This window comes from Eulemur rufifrons, chromosome 24 (genome assembly GCF_041146395.1).
Source record: "Eulemur rufifrons isolate Redbay chromosome 24, OSU_ERuf_1, whole genome shotgun sequence".
Taxonomy (NCBI): domain Eukaryota; kingdom Metazoa; phylum Chordata; class Mammalia; order Primates; family Lemuridae; genus Eulemur; species Eulemur rufifrons.
The window spans coordinates 34,817,251-34,834,400 of record NC_091006.1 but is presented as its reverse complement, the minus strand read 5'-3'; positions in this window follow the sequence as shown (position 1 = coordinate 34,834,400).

Genomic DNA, 17,150 nt, shown 5'->3' with positions numbered 1-17,150 from the left:
ATATTCCACAGTATAAGAGGTTTGCTATCATTGACCTCTTTTATTCAGTCCTATTCCGTTTAAATCAATATAAATGGAACAAAACAATGCTAGATATTGCATATCTTAAAAGCTGAATTGAAAAATAATTTTATTTCTTTGACAGAGAATAAAAACATACATAACTGGGACTGTCTGAGAAAAATGTTCCCTTGTGAGAGTTTTGATGATAATTATGTGTTCCTAGAAGACTTATCTCATTAAATACATGCTACTTTTTAATAGCCAGGGGTCACTTCTCTATTTAAAAAAATCTATATAAAGTAAAATGGCTATTTGTAAGGAGTCAGAAGTAGTAATTTACCAATAGTAAACTCACATTATTCCTGATCAGCAAAATGCTGAAGAAAAAAAAAAATGAGAAATGCTTGGGAAACATGATTTTATTTATAGTTCGATGCAAACCAGAAAACTGTGTTGACCTAAGTCAGCACAGTCATGAATGATCCATGAAACAAAATTATTTATCCTCAGGACTGTAGAGAGACTTAATGTGAAGACCACCATTTTTAATAAGTAGCATGCTAATTCAGCCAGTTTCCCAAAATATATGCTTTTCTATTTTCTGCTTCAGACACTAAGTCACCCCTGGTGTGTACTAACTTAGTCGGTTTCTAAACTTCATAAACTTGGGCAAGTTCTTTACAGGAGAGCAAAATAAATTGAGGTTTAGTTAAGAAAACTTTACAGAACTCCATTTCACAGTCTGTGAATCCAATCAACACTCAAAAATTAGGAGGCTGATTAGCTAGTGTATGGATTATCGAAGCTATTTTACCTCCCTTCCTTTGATTGCTTCGCCTTTGACTATTTAATTGTCTACTTGAATTTCTATCAGATAAGATCCAATTATAGGAAAGTTCAAAATAAGTAAACAAGGCTATGGAATCAAAGAATATAGTAGATAAGTAATGTGCCTTTCTAACTGGTCAAAAACAACCATCTCACACACACACGCACACACACACACAAAACCTCAAAATAAAAAAAGTATTATCTAGAAATTTTGAAATTATTTATTGAATGAAAAGATCTTTTCCAGTTATCTATTAATTTCATTACTCTGCCACTGCTAACCATTACCATGAAAATCCTAGAATTTCTGGTAGGCACATGTCCATGGCATACAATGTCCAGGACCACCGCAGAAAACCACATAAAATGAAATAGGATTATTCATTTCAAATAACCCAAAGAAAAGACAATGAATTATCATCCAAATGAACCACCAAAACTTCATTCCTAAATCTTTCAACTTTCAACATTAAGCTGAGCAAAGGAAGACTAGTAGTTTTTACAGTGTTTTCTCTTTTTTCCTCTCTGTAAGGTATACTCTTTAGGGAATTACTTTTATAAATCCAATTAAAGTGTATCCTACCAGCATCCTGAAAATTCAGGTTTAGCAAATGTTTCCAATGTAGGTAAACTTCTCTGGATGTTAAAAACATGATCAAAGTGAGGCCCTGTCTGGAATTTCCACTTAGTAACTGAAGCAAATAAAAGCTATTTTACATTTTCTATCAAGAAGTAGTTTTTGTAGGTCTGTTTAGAAAAAGACAGCAGAAAAAAAAAAAATTGGATTTCAGACATTGACACATCTTAAAATCAAGTATACCTTATGTGAAAAGGTATTAGTCTTTAATTTTTAATTTGTCATCTAAACACATCTTTACACCATGATGTCTGCTTAGAATCAAGAATCAGGGAAATCTTGGCTGGGCACGGTGGCTCACGCCTGTAATCCTAGCACTCTGGGAGGCCGAGGCGGGTGGATTGCTCGAGGTCAGGAGTTCGAGACCAGCCTGAGCAAGAGCGAGACCCCGTCTCTACTAAAAATAGAAAGAAATTATCTGGCCAACTAAAAATATAAAAATTAGCCGGGCATGGTGGCGCATGCCTGTAGTCCCAGCTACTCGGGAGGCTGAGGCAGTAGGATCGCTTAAGCCCAGGAGTTTGAGGTTGCTGTGAGCGAGGCTGATGCCACGGCACTCACTCTAGCCAGGGCAACAAAGTGACACTCTGTCTCAAAAAAAAAAAAAAAAAAAAAAAAGAATCAGGGAAATCTGAAGCAGGAAGAGAGTAAGTTATTTATCTGTCTTGGGTGTGTTCCTTGTGATTCTGTTAACTTACACCACAAATATTTATTAAGCTCTAGCCTAAGGCTAGGCTCTGTAGATGATTCACAGTTTGCATCTTAAATTTATTCGGTTTCATTTCATTTGAAAGGAAAGGGGAAGGTAAATAGCTCCTGAAGAGCCAGACTCCAGAATCTTTTATTCATACATACACCACTGCAGCATTTTGAGTGACATACTTTTGATCAATAAGTTTGGTCACTTCATTTTCAAAACTCAAATTTATTTATACAGGTAATTTATTATTTATTATGGCTAGGGTTATCTTATTGTTGCTCCTTTTCCACTGTCACTGCCACTATCCCAGTTCAGGACCATTCCACCTTACACAAAGACAACTAAAGTCACCCCAAACTAAATTCCCTGCTTGTGGAATCTCACCTTTCAATTCATTCTAATTATTTTCAGCTGGTACCTGTTCTAGATACCCAGATCCTCCTGGCACTTCCAAGCTCAGCCTCTTACTATTCCCAAAGCAAATCTTTCAGAAGGCAGCATATTAATCTCACTGTGGTCAGGTGAGGCAAACACTCCTGGATGAGCACTGGGCACGCCTGACCATCATTTTGGAACTATCTATTATCTCTATCTCTATACTCTTGATAAACACCTGATTCTTGTTAAAAACCAAACCCTAGGCTTATTCCCAATTTTCTGAATTTTTTTTAACATCCCCAGTGAGAGTGAAATTCCATTTTGGACTTCAATCCATTTCACAAGAGTTCTTAGTTTTAGCCTCAGCTGATACCTGAAGTCCTAATACTACGAACCAATCACCCAGATTTTTAAGTAGAGATAACATCAGGAAATAAATATGGCATTTTATAATTCCTATGTAAACAAAACAATATTATTTTGAACACAAGTGATTGGTTTTAAGTTTGCAGATGAATCTTGATTAGCCTTGGTATTTCTACTTGTCTCTTTAAACTCACATTGGACAGAACTGTCTGGTGAATAACTTTGGGAGCTTCCTCTGGACTGCTTTGCAGTTAGTTAGCTGGGACCAAGTGCTCCCCTTCTTCCAATCTCAATTTCCAAAGGGACCAGAAGCCTCCAAGACCCCAAAATGCTGGGCACTAGCTGGCTTTCTAACACTCAGTGAAATGGCTGGCATCTAAATCCAAATTGGCCATTGGCTTCAGAGAATGGTGCAATGCCCTTTAACTGCTAAAATGTCTGTAATACAGATAGTTGCCTTGGAAGATAACAATTTGTTTCCCTGGTAATAATATTTAAATTGACATTTCTGTTTTGGAAAGGTACCACATAAATACATGTAAGAATTGTCCAACCACAAAAGGACCACTAACACTTTCCTCTTCTCTTTTATGCATGGGCATAAAGTAATACTCGTGACTATCAAGCTCTATCTCATTTAAAATAACTTGCTGTAGTCCCAGCTACTCGGGAGGCTGAGGCAGTAGGATCGCTTAAGCCCAGGAGTTTGAGGTTGCTGTGAGTTAGGCTGACGCCACGGCACTCACTCTAGCCCGGGCAACAGAGTGAGACTCTGTCTCAAAAAAAAAAAAAAAAAAAAAAAAAAAATAACTTGATGACATAAGAAGAAATGGGTATGTATGCTCTCCTTATAGCCTCCACTGGTATCAGCCACCCTCAGTCATTCCCATAAACAATAAAATGTACATATAAACATACACTGAGTACAAGATTGACATTACACCCTATAATTACAATAGGCTACAAAATTCTTAAATTTCTGAATACATGTGAATGAACCAAATTATAGCTTGGTATTCAAGGTCCTTAAGCAAACAGTCAAACCTTAACTCATAGTCTTCCTTTAAACCTCATGCATATTGAATTTCTTTGCCATTTTTAATACATGCTTCATCCTTTCTGGCCTCCAATTCTTTGCTTTGGCTGTACTCTGGGCCTAGAATGCTCCTTCTTTTTTTAATTCCTCTTTGTGTATTTTCTATACGCCAATGGCCACTAAAATGCCATCTGCCCTTTCTTAAACATAAACTGAAGTAATCATGTTCTTCTTTGAATTCCCACAGTACTTTATTAAAAACTCTTTTAAAAGATCTATTTTGTATTATAATTATGTAATAATTATATCTGTTACTCTATTTTAACTGCCATGAAATCATGATTTCTGTCTAAATATCTTTTAATCCTCAGCAATAATATCTTGTACATTCTAGGAACTTAAACACTAAAAATATTATTTGACTTCAAAATATTTTGCATTAGGATATTTTTCCATAGGTAGAAAAACAATATGATGCAAATAATAAAAAAAAATTATGAAGTCTATTAGGATTCACTTAACGCAGAATATTACATGTCTCCCTGGTTTGTTTTCACTGCAATCCAGGCTGTGTGTGGACCAGAAGGAGACCCACGTGAGAGACATCCCTGTAATAAGCAGTTGCTGCACTGTCACCACCTACTGACCGAGACCCTCCTTTGAAGGCCTTGTAGCTTGTTTGCGAGGGTAAGCCTCGGAGAATTTTTTTTTTAAAGTGCGGGGGTTAGATTCAGGATTTTGCTTCATTTTGCCTTTCAGATTTAGTGCACTGAGAGTTAATCTTAGTTCAGTGCTTGCAGGTCGCTGCTCAAGCTACAAAGTAGGAAATTTTTAAAAAGTGACAGATGAGAAGAAAGGGGATAGGGCCATAATTGAGGGGAAACAAGTGAATTTTAAACCTCAGTTATTCAGATTAATTGGTTAACTGATGACCTGCTACTGTTCTTTGCCAGTCTATGTTGTTTGATTTGTGTATGAAAGGACAACGGGAAGAATCAGAAAGGGACTAAAAGTTATTAAACGTTTACTGAGTCAGGTGTTCTGCTAAATTATTTGCACAAATTATTTTATTCCATTATAACAACAATTTATGATATAGATAGAACCATTATTCCCTCTGTATGGATGAGGAAATTAAGGCTGTGAGGATTTCAGTGTGGCTACAAGGTCAATAGCTAAGCCAGGGTTCACATTTCAGCCCATCAGTCCCCCAAGTCTGAGTCTTTTCCACTATAACATGTTGAATAAACTCAAGTATGATCTCAATATTGACATTTTTACTGTACTCTTTATCCAAACTTCAATCTGACAATTCTTTAATTGGGCAGCTTTAATTTGTTATCTAACTATACGCTCCAAACATTCTGAATAATTACATAATCAAGGCATACTCCTAGGTTACGAAGTATTAATATATCAAACTTTCTCAAACACTTTCCCCTCTTGAGGAGACATGATAAAGTTAAAGCAAAGATAGCCTGAAAAAGCTTACAGTCTGGTTGCAGAGTCAGGCTCAATGAAATTTAAAGAAAGCCAAGAATATGGGGATAAAGCCTCAAACTGGGGCAGCTGAAAGAGGCCGGATTCCCTAATCATCTCAGCAGATTAGAGTTTTGTTATTGAGAAGGGCTGGAGGGTCACCCTACCGGAGACCCCCTTCAAACATGTCTTTTCCTCAGCTTCAGAGCTTGCTTTGTATACGAGATGTTGGAATAAATCTTTGAACCTACGTATTCCTCAGCAGAACACAGAAAAGGAACTGATTAGAAATTTAAATTTCAGAAACATTCAAAATTGCAAAAGAGAGGTTTTTTTGCTCAAAATACTACGCAGAGGCTTCCAGTGAGTCTTATTCTGCACATTACAAAGCGCAAGTGCACGGGCCTCGGCCGCAGGCCGTACTGTTTGAAAACATCCGGACTGGTCGGACAAATGAGAATGGGTAAAGGGAAAAGCTATCTATCAACTGTCAATATTTCAATGCCCTTTTATGCAGTCAGTGACTTTTATTGAATTTGCTGTCTTACTAATCTTTTGTACATCCAGCAGAATATGGCAAGGGTCAGTTTGTCAATGGCTTTTATTGGAGGTCCACTGCTCAAAGTCCAGCAGGGAACTCTGTAAAGAATACATGAGCACAGAGGACAGACTCTGGACCTCAAGCATCTCTCAATGTAATGGAAAAACAAATAAGGAAACGGGAATGTGCTCATCACCATGGTTTGTGTTCTCTGCCATGGCAAACATATGAGTAATCATCTCCATGACATGGACAACAGATGACACATCAGTTTTATCTGTTCCACAAACAGAGACCCTGTTCTGTGCCAACCACTTCAGACATGTCAATGTTGCAGATAGCACACACTTTGTTTTGACGACTCATTTTGTTGTGTTTCTTCTCCCAATACTATAAGATTCAAGAATCAAAGGACCATTTGATTCTATATATTTCTATATATTTCAGTATAGCTGGTGCTTTGTATGTTACAAGAACTCAATAACTATTTTTGAATGAATGACTGAATAAATGAATAAAATGTTTTCAGAGTCACTTTGGCATACTGACAAGCACCTCAAATTCTGCCCTCTTTAAAACAAAGCCTTTCTTAAAAATTAGCTTCTCTTGAGTGACAAGTGATAGATTTTTCTTGCATAATAAGGACTATTAAATAACCACTTCTCACAGAAAAAATTTATAAAATGAGGGTAAATTTCATTTGGAGAACTTCCCAATTCACCCTCATTCATCAAAAACCCCATTGTGCTACCACTTCAGGACCACACCTCATTCATTCTTTCTACAGATGTGTGTGAACCATCCGTACTAAGGGCTGGAGGCAGAGCCACAAACTAACCCTCCACTTCTTAGGGAGGTTTCAGTCCAGAGGTATGGAAATCAGTAAAAGAAACAAACACATAAGAATTACAAACCATGGTTAAATGTTAAAGCAAAGCAGAGTAGTGAGAGAGAATCCTAATCTAGTACCAGATAAGGATTTCTGATAATTAGGATCATATTCCAAAGTTTTCAATCAACTGCCCTCATTCCAATAAGCAATTGCATCATTTGTTCAAAGCTGACATGCTAAGTATTCAGATTGAAGTAGCTTTCTAGTTAATCTGAAGTCTTGTTTTTAACTAAGATATCATGGCAGTTAGGTAGTGTCTCTCAACAAGTAGTCCAATCTAAGGCAAGAGTTAAAAATTTAGATGCAATAGCCCATCACAGAAAGTCAGCCAGAATTACTACAGTTGAAGCCTGGGAATATGAATTTTAACTTGTTTTTCAAGTGGGTTGTATACATACTAAAGTTAGATCCACTGCCCTATGCTGATCTTGCTTCTTTATTTTTTATTTTTTTGCCACAACCCATTCCAAATGAATGATCTTGCTTCTTTAAAAACCACTTCTGAGTTTCATATCTGATTGTTTTAGTTGAAGCTCTTCTGCTCTGAATTCAACTCAAATATGCATTTTCAATTAGTTATTTTTAACAAGGTGTCACATCAATTCAATAGGAAATCATGAGGTAAAAGCCAGGAGAGTCACTTTGAAAGATGCACCAGAGAGAATTCAGTCACTCTCATCAAAGAAAATATTGTTAGATAGTACAGATAATTCCTTTTGAGTGAAATTACTTTTCAGAACAAAACATGAACTCTATTTGGCAGCCACATTTTTTGAAGTTTTCAGTGAATCCCAAACTAACCTTAAACATATTTGACTCTATGCGTTACAGCTTATGCTTGAATTGAACTAACAGAAATTGGTACACAGCATACTAAGCAAAGAAGGGCTGGCCCCATGCAGCAGTGTGTTTAGTAATACAAGAACTAGATCAGGAGTATGATGGAACTCTAGCATTTACTTTTTATATTAAGCAGATCATTTAATCCCTCTGGGCATTAAATTCCCTAATCTTCAATATGAGGATGGCAGTGACTATCCACACATGTAGGAGGGAGAATCAAATAGGATAAATAGTGAAAACAAGATAAACTCTGAAGTGTTATTCACATGCATAAGTTCAGTAATAATCATTGTCACAAATATTATCAAATGCCAAACACTAAGGATTATAATGAAATATTAAGGAGTCCCTGCTGATTAACTACAATATAATCTAAGCCTAGGAAACAAAAATCAGTCATATGTCTTTTGCACTGCCAAAATAGATGCCAAGTGTTTAATAAAATTTAGGTACTCAAGTTATTCAATTATTTTCAATAGAAAATACTGAGGAGAGGCCACAAACATCAACTAGATCTCTTCCACAAAACCAACATGGCCTGTGCCTTCAAACTGAGAAAGTATAACTAAAAGAGCCCAGAAAATGACATAAAAACTTTGAGAAAACCTTGAGGAGACAAAAGATAACATAGAGCAGGCACAGGCGCAGAGAGGGCCCTGGGGCACAGGGTAGGGAAGAAGTACCTATCTGTGTATTTTTCTCTCCCTGATATAACCTGGATGGATGTTTGCCCACTCATTGTCACAGGCAAGAAAACAATAGTACCAGGCAAAATTGGCACAGAAATAGAAAAATTAACGAGGCAAAAAAATTAAACAAATCAGATTTAAAAAAATTGCCTTCTCTTACCAAAACATAAAAAGACTTATAGGTTTTCATAACTTTATCAAGTTTCAAAGAACAGATATTAATCTCCTACAAATTCTTTTAAAAAAAAATGATACTACCCAACTTAGTTCACGAGCTTAGTATAACCTACATTCTAAAATAGGATAAGAAGAATATTCATGAATGCAAACATAAATTATTAGATAACTGAATATGCCAATATACTAAAAACAACAGTTCAGAGATAAAAGAGCAAGAAAGAGCCTCACTCTCGACCTTTAGATAACAAAAATAAAACACAACAAACAGAAAATTAACAATATTGTTAAAGTCGTTAGAAAATTTAAGTCTCAATACAAACAACTAACCTAAATCTGGAGAGAAAGAGGTGCCTACAGGGCGAAACAGAAACCTCATTTCCTACCTCGTACATGTAATACCATATCCCATAAAAGCTGGTAGAAAGATTCAACTAGAAATATTTTTATATTTTCTAAAGGCTGAGTGTGGGCCAGTGTTCGAGTGTGAAGACCCTGCAGGCTGACAGCCATCGGTGTGCTCCATGCTTTTACAGGCTTTGGCTCCAGGAAACCCACCAGATGCTAACTGGAAAGATCTGTGAAAATCCTGAAAAGATTCCTCCAAGGTGCTGGGGTAGAAAAACAGCAGCCACTTCTAAAATTCTATCCAGACACATCACCACTATTTACCCTATAGAACAAAGGTCTTTATCTGCAGGGAGAAGGTTAAAAACAAAAGCAAAACAACAAACAGTGGCCTAAATGAACTGCTGGAAACCCAATAAAACAAGAGGAAAGCATTAGGTACGTAGCAAGGGACCTCCAAGACTCTCCTAGGGACAAAAGCGGGTGCCTTGCCGTGGTGCTGCCTTGAGCAATTGCCCCACCTGGGAAGAACAAGGGTGGGCACCCCATCCTAGTGCTGCCCCACCTTAAGCCTGCCCGGAGCAACCGCCATGCCTGGGAGAAAAAGGACCCCTGCTACTCTGCAAAAGACTGCAGGGAATCCCGAGCCCACCATCGAGGCAGCCCAGGCACAATAGGATTTGGAAAGTGACCTAGAATAACCTAAGGCTAATAATCATGTCATTAACCGTCCATCAAAGTGGTTCAGTGGTGACATCTAAACCTCGAGGAGGGCCCAATTCAGACACTATAAAACAGGACCCCGGACCATAATCGGGGCCCTCTTGTTACAACAGGGGGGTCCATTCATCATCTATGGCTAATGTATCTTGCTCTTGCTCTGTAAACCTATCTTGTCCTTCCTCAAAAACTTGGTCTCATGCTTGCCCAACAAAAGGGGACTACCCGATGAGGACTGGCAGGTAGATTTCACCCAAATGTCTCCCAATAGAGGAGTCAAGTACTTACTAGTGTTTGTTCGCACTTTTGCTTGTTGGTTTGAAGTTCTCTCTTGCAGGACTGAAAGGCTGCTGAAGTTTTCTGAAGACTTCTGGGGGACATCATACCTTGTTTTGACCTTCCCCAGTCCTTACAGAGTGACAACGGTCCTGCCTTTGCTTCACAGGTAATGCAGGGAGTCTCTAAGTCCCTTCAGATCTCTTACTATCTGCATTGCACCTAGAGGCCTCAGTCATCAGGCCAGGTGGCATGAATTAACCAGAACCTCAAGCTCACCCTCCGCAAGATGACCCAGGAGACTGTACTCAGTTGGTTACAACTTTTTCCACTTGCTCTTTTGAGTTTATGTATTGTAGCTAAAGCCCCTTTTCTTTGAGTCCTTTTTCTCTCATCGCTTCAGATTTTGATTTTCAGGAAATGGCTGGACACCAACACACACTTCAAGTAGCTCAGTTCTTGCAGACATTACAGGAATGCAAGCTACTGCCTGGAGATCCTTCTTCCCAAAGTCCTTTCTGTCAGCCAGGGGACTTAGTACTCATCAAAGAGTGGAAGGATGGGTCCCCCACATCCCAGTTAACCCCGGTAGAGAAAGTTCCTTATCCAGTCTTACTTTCTACCCCAACCGCTATTAAAGTCCCAGGGATACATCATTCTCAGGTGAAGCTGTGGAAAGACTAAAATGAAACTCACCTGGCCCCCATAGACGAGGACTCCAACACTAGAGGCAAATACTTGTGTCCTCCCTTGGAGGATCTCTGGGACCTGTTCAAGTGGACTTTTCCAGCTGTGGCTCCTTCAGATAAGTAGAACAAATTGTTTACCCATGGACACGACACCTTTTGCCCTGGCAAACCAAACCACACACACCCTAAGGCTCAACCAAACCTGCTGGATATGCCTGTCCACTAAGTCATGGGGCTTTACTCAACCAATGACACAGGAAACATGGGGAAATCTCTCTCCTACTATCGAGCAACATTCCATCACCTCACATACTTGGGGCACGCCCCCCCCCAACACACACACACTCAGATGGTTAAAAAAAAAAACACAACAGATCTGCCTTTTCCCAAGCCCCCACAACCAGTACCATCTGGGGCCATATACATTTACCTTAGTGATGTGGCCTGGGACACCTTTCCCATTTGTATTACCCATGTGAACAGACAGGACTCGAGCTGCCTCTCTTCTGGAAAGAGTCTATGCAACCTGGCAGCACGTGCCTGACACAACCACACCTGCCCTGACGGAGCATTTCAGCCACAGCCTACACAGCCAGCCCAGCAGCCCTGCACATAGTGGGTTGATCCGCCCCCGACACCGCTGATGCAGCTGGGTCAGAGCGGAACCTGGGAATCTGAGGGCTCCTGTGTCCCTGAAGGACAGAGACCATTTTCACTGTCAAGAGAGGCAGGTGTGGCCGGGCGCGGTGGCTCACGCCTGTAATCCTAGCACTCTGGGAGGCCGAGGTGGGCGGATCATTTGAGCTTAGGAGTTCGAGACCAGCCTGAGCAAGAGCGAGACCCCATCTCTACTAAAAATAGAAAGAAATTATATGGACAGCTAAAAATATATATAGAAAAAATTAGCCGGGCATGGTGGTGCATGCCTGTAGTCCCAGCTACTCGGGAGGCTGAGACAAGAGGATCGCTTGAGCTCAGGAGTTTGAGGTTGCTGTGAGCTAGGCTGACGCCACGGCACTCACTCTAGCCTGGGCAACAGAGTGAGACTCTGTCTCAAAAAAAAAAAAAAAAAAGAGAGGCAGGTGTGAGTGGTGTGTGCTTCCCACAGCTACCTACTCTGCTAATCTCATCGGTGGGGGTCTGCCACGCCTGTCTTGGGCTCACAGTACATCCTCCCTTTTCCTGCCTGAACATTCTTCTAGAGCAGGAGGTCACCCCACCCCACCCTATCACAGCCAGTGCTTGAAATCAGGGAGGCAAGTTTGCCAGCCACAGTCTGGTTCCCCTAGGACTCAAGCATGCCATCCAGGAGTCTGCGATCTCGAGATTACCTAACTTATTCCACCACCGTTGGCACCTTAGCACTCTCCCAGGGGTCTGAGGCCCAACTGACCCAAATTGCCTGCAACACCACAGTGGGTACTTGCCTGCATGAGGCAAAAGGCAATGTACCTCTCCCTCTCTGCACAGAGAAGCACAGTTCTGATCAGAGGAGAACAGATAAAACACAAAGCTCTGTTTTGAGCTGAGGGAAATGGTTCCAGATGAGAAGGAACCAGTATAAGAATGCTGGCAACATAAAAAACAAAACAGGTTCTCTCAACACCACCAAAGGATCACACTAAGTCTCCAGCAATGGATTCCAACCAAAAGGAAATTTTTGAAATGTCAGATATGGAATTCAAAATATGGATCCCAAGTAAGCTCAAGGGGATTGGTGAGAAAGTTGAAAACCAACATAAGGAAACCAAAAATATTAATAATAATAATTCAGGACAAGTATGAAAAATTCACTAAAGAGATAGATAATAATAAAAAAAACAGAACTTCTATGAATTATGGAGTCATTTAAGGAATTTTAAAATACAGTGGAAAGTCTTAACAGCAGATTAAACCAAGCAGGAGAAAAAAATCTAAAAGCTTCAAGACAAGGTTTTTGAATTAACCCAGCCACTCCAAAATAAAAAAGAATCAACAGAAATGAACAAAATCTTTGAGAAGTATGGGATATGTAAAATGTCAAAACACAAGAATCATAGGTATCCCTGAGGGAGAAGAGGAAAAAAGAATGGATAATCTATTTCAGGGAATAATGGAGGAAAACTTCAACCTCAATACTTAAATAGCACAAATTTCAAATTACCAGTTTCCAAATTGACAAAAATAAGAAAGTTGGATAACATCAAATGTTAGTAAGTATAATGGTGAAATTAAGCTGCTGGGTTTTGCTGGCAGGCCTGTAAATTGATTCAGCCATTCTGCAAAGCAGTCAACAAGTACTTAGTAAAATTGTATGTGTATGTGACCTACGAAACCGTCTTCTGGTAATCACAGGTGCCAGTCATAAGAGATAAACGTGGCATATGCATAAGATGGAATTCTAGGCAACAGTCAAAAGAATAAAAGTAGAGGCATATAGAGTAAAATTAATAAATCATAAGAAAAATATTGAGTAAGAAACCCATTAAACAGAATAAGATAATTCAATATGATTTATGTAAACTAAAACATGGGAATATATACATACACGGAGTAACATTATACAGTTTTCAAAGACATGTTTAGCTCAAAATCTCATCGATGGGTACAGGTGTAGAGGAATATCTGTGAAGATGAGGAATCAAGTAAAAAGGGTAATTACAGAAAACTAAAAGGAGAGAAGTCTTGTACAGATTGATAACAGATAAGTTAATTAACTGCGTATAAAATAAAAAATGTATTCATGTATGTTCATGCTTCTTAGCACTCAATATCCTTATCTATGAGCTATTACTCATTTCTCAAATGACAGCCTAAATGATGAAGACAACAGTAGTATTCTAAGCATGTACTTTAGATTACTGTCTTTCTGCATATCAAAATGAATATGGCATTCCTTGGGAAACATCAAAGACTCATTTCATCATCATTTTTCCCCTCTAAAAAGAATATATTTATTTTTCATGGTGCATGTCATACTGCCAAGACCCATTTTGTTTTAAATTGAAAAATATGTCAAGAATCATGATTCACTTTACTTGAACATTAGGAAGGAATAATGTCTCTCATTTCACAACAATTATTTGGTGACTGTGAAGTATGTCTTATATTGTCCAACAATAATCTATGTAGAAACTCCTTGGAGGTCTATTTTCTACTTCACCTTGCACCCACTTTTACTCGTTGGCAAAAACTGGTGATATACTTATTTTCATGAGTAATTTTTTCAGGTAAAATTCCATTAATACCAGTTTTTTTGAAAAGATGTCATCATGAAGCTCCTCCTCTGGTGGGGGAGATAAGACACACATGAACAGCTGTAAGAACAGCAGTGCGTCATAAGTGACACCCCATCTAAAGACACTGCATCAGAGGGTGAAGCAATTATTTATCACTAAATACGGGGATCAGAGAAACTTTGTGGAAGAAATAACATTTGAGCTGGATCTTGAACTTAGGAAGAATTCAGATACTCTTAGACGGAGGGGCAGGATATTCCATGTAAACAGAACAAAGGGAGGTAGGAAAATAAAGAGTACGTGAAGGAGCTGTGGGTATTTTGTGTATTATAGCATGTAGGGAGTCACGTGAAATAGGACAGCAAAATTATTTTGAAAGAAAGATTATAAAGAATTTGAACTTTGTTACAGTTTGAGTAAAAAGTAATAGAATACCATTAAATAATCAGATGCGTGGAAAGAGTGTGAAAAATGAAATAGGGACATTGGTTATAAACTTATGGCAATTGTCCAATTAAGAGATAACAAGAGCCTGAAATAGGTAGATGCTGTGAAAATGGAGAAAAGAAATTACTTATATAGGAAAGATTTTCTAGGAAATGGAAAATAATTAGGTGAGAATGATAAGAAATAAAAAGTTAAAATTACTGATTATTTTAATCTGGGAGACTAGCAGTATATTGTATAATATTCATTAACAGAAAGAGAGAAAGGGAGATCAGGTTTAGCAAAAGATAAAAAAAAATGCATTGGGGACATAATGAGTTTGAAGTGTCTATAATACCTTTAAAGGAAAATGTTCAAAGAGCAATTGTATTTATTAGTTAAGATAATAATTCTAGCTGCTATAATAGGACAACCTTAAAATCTAAGTGTTTTAACACAATAAATGCCTATTTCTTGCTCAGGTAAGTCTAGTAAGAACGTGGGAGGTGGGAGAAGGGAGCCTGCTCCACGGGAATTTAGAAGCCTTGGCTCGAAGTCTCTGCCATCTTTAACATGTGGCTTTTCAAGGTTTGACTGGACATTAATATCCAGTCAGCAGACAGGAGGAGAAAACGTGGAGGGTACACCCAATGTCATACATCATTTCTATTCTCCCAATCTATCAGCAAGAACCAGTTACATAGCTACACCTAAGTGCAAGATGAAGGTAACAGCTGAGACAGCTGGCTGAGTCGCTATGTCCTGGCATCAACTCTACAATTCAAACGGGAGCATGTATCTTTGATGGATGACTCACCATAGAAGAGAATGTAACTAGAAGGAGATAATAAGAAATGGAGACACAAACTTGTAAGGTATATGATTAAATTAAAGCAGAATTCAACAAGAAATATGACATTCCAAAGGAGAAAGTACAGAAAGAGTATAGTCCAAATACAGGTTACTGGAAATCATAAATTTTTAAAGTAAGATTCAGAAGGGGAAATAAGACTCAGAGAAACTCAGTGTCACTAAGCCTAAAGGAAGGACTTTTAAGAAAGCAAAGGCAATAAGCAGTATATCAAATCATCAGGAGTGGGGCAAGCAGGATGAATAGAGAGAAAAGTCCATGGGAACTGATGATTATGAGACCATTATGTCATTTTAAAATAGTGTGACTTTAACAGTTGTGAGATATGAAAAAGGATGAAAGAATAAGTGAACTATAAGAAACTTCAGTCTGTGTGATATTAATCTTTATAGATAACAACTTAAAAAAAGAGGAGTGTGCAAAAGAATGTTGAATGTTGAAAATATGGTAGGTTGTAGAGAATGTTGCTGGGTTAGCAAATTGGAATTCCATGAAAATTTCGAAGTTTGAAGATAAAAGATTCAGTTCAAAAACAGAATTTCAAGATGTAGCTATAATCCGTAGGACTGATTAAGCAGGGTCACAGAGAGGGTGAAAAAGGAGAACTGTTTGAACAACTACAATAAATCAGAAAGCTAAAGAAAGCAATTAAGCAAAAAACAGCAAAATCCTCACAAGATATATGTAAGTTCCTTATGAAGAAAACTTTAAAACTACTGAAAGATAAAAAATAAAATGAAAATATAGAGATATACATATTCTTAGATAGAAACACTCATCATAAAGATGATAATTATTCGTAAGTCCCAACTCTAAATATAATATGATCCCAATTAAAATGCCAACAGGTTTTGTTTTGTTTTGGAGAACCAGATATGCTGAAACTAGAGTTCAGATGGTAAAACAAGCAAGCATGAAGAGCTGTGGAATTTATGACAAAGACAAGAAAAGAAATACGGGAACAATATCCTCTCAAATGTTAAAACATACCTTACAGCTAAAATAACTACATCAGGATAGAGCTAAGCATGAAGATATAATGCCAGTAGCATAAAAAAAAACCTCTGAAAATAAAACTTTATCCTATTTGGAATTTGTGTACAGGCATTATAAATTCATGTAAAAAAATCAATATTTCAATAACAGACAAGTAGGTTGCCATTTAGGAAAAAAATTACTGCTTTTATCCAACTTTCTTCGCAAGCATTTTACTCTAATTATTCTCCAACTCTTTTCTTCTTCATCTTAACTTTTGACTGTGCTTTATCAATCTAACAGTATAAATTCTCAATAGATAAAATATTTAAATACAGAATATAAAGAATGTGCATATTACTAAAAGAAACCATGGAAAATATTTTTATATAATCTCCCCTAGAAGCCATTCTGTTTACCATAAACAGAAAAACAAAAACAAAACTACATTTTAAAAATCATGAATGGCAAAACTCTACAGGAATAATAGAAGTACGTTACTATGTTTCACAGATCAAAGCAGCCTACCAACTGTAAGCAAAATAGTTTCAAGAACAATTTAGGTGAATTTATATGTTGTATATCAGCATCCAATTATGAAGGAAAGTTAAAAGGTATTCAGGTTATGTTCTATTCTACAGCATTCGACATCATGCAAAACAATTATGCTGCCTCAGAGGTAACATTTTCAAAGTCAAAAACAATCATGAATGAACCAGCAGTATGTCTTACACTGAGAATAATTTAGATCATTTGAAATATCTTAAGTGATCCAATATATTTCTTTAAAAATTGCAAACATAGATAATGCATATGAATACATTTTGGAAAACCACTCTCAGTCCAATTTCATTAGATGAGGTAATTAGCATTCCTTACTAGATGAACTGTGCAAGCAGAGTATGGTCCTAGGAGCCAGGTATTCTATTATGCTCTGTATTTTTTCAGAAAGACTGCACTTGTGCCATAGGAGAGTATCCACAATTCTCAACCGGACCCCGGTGGTCATGCATCGAAGCATAACGTGGTCCATGAACTCTGGGTAGAGTAAACGC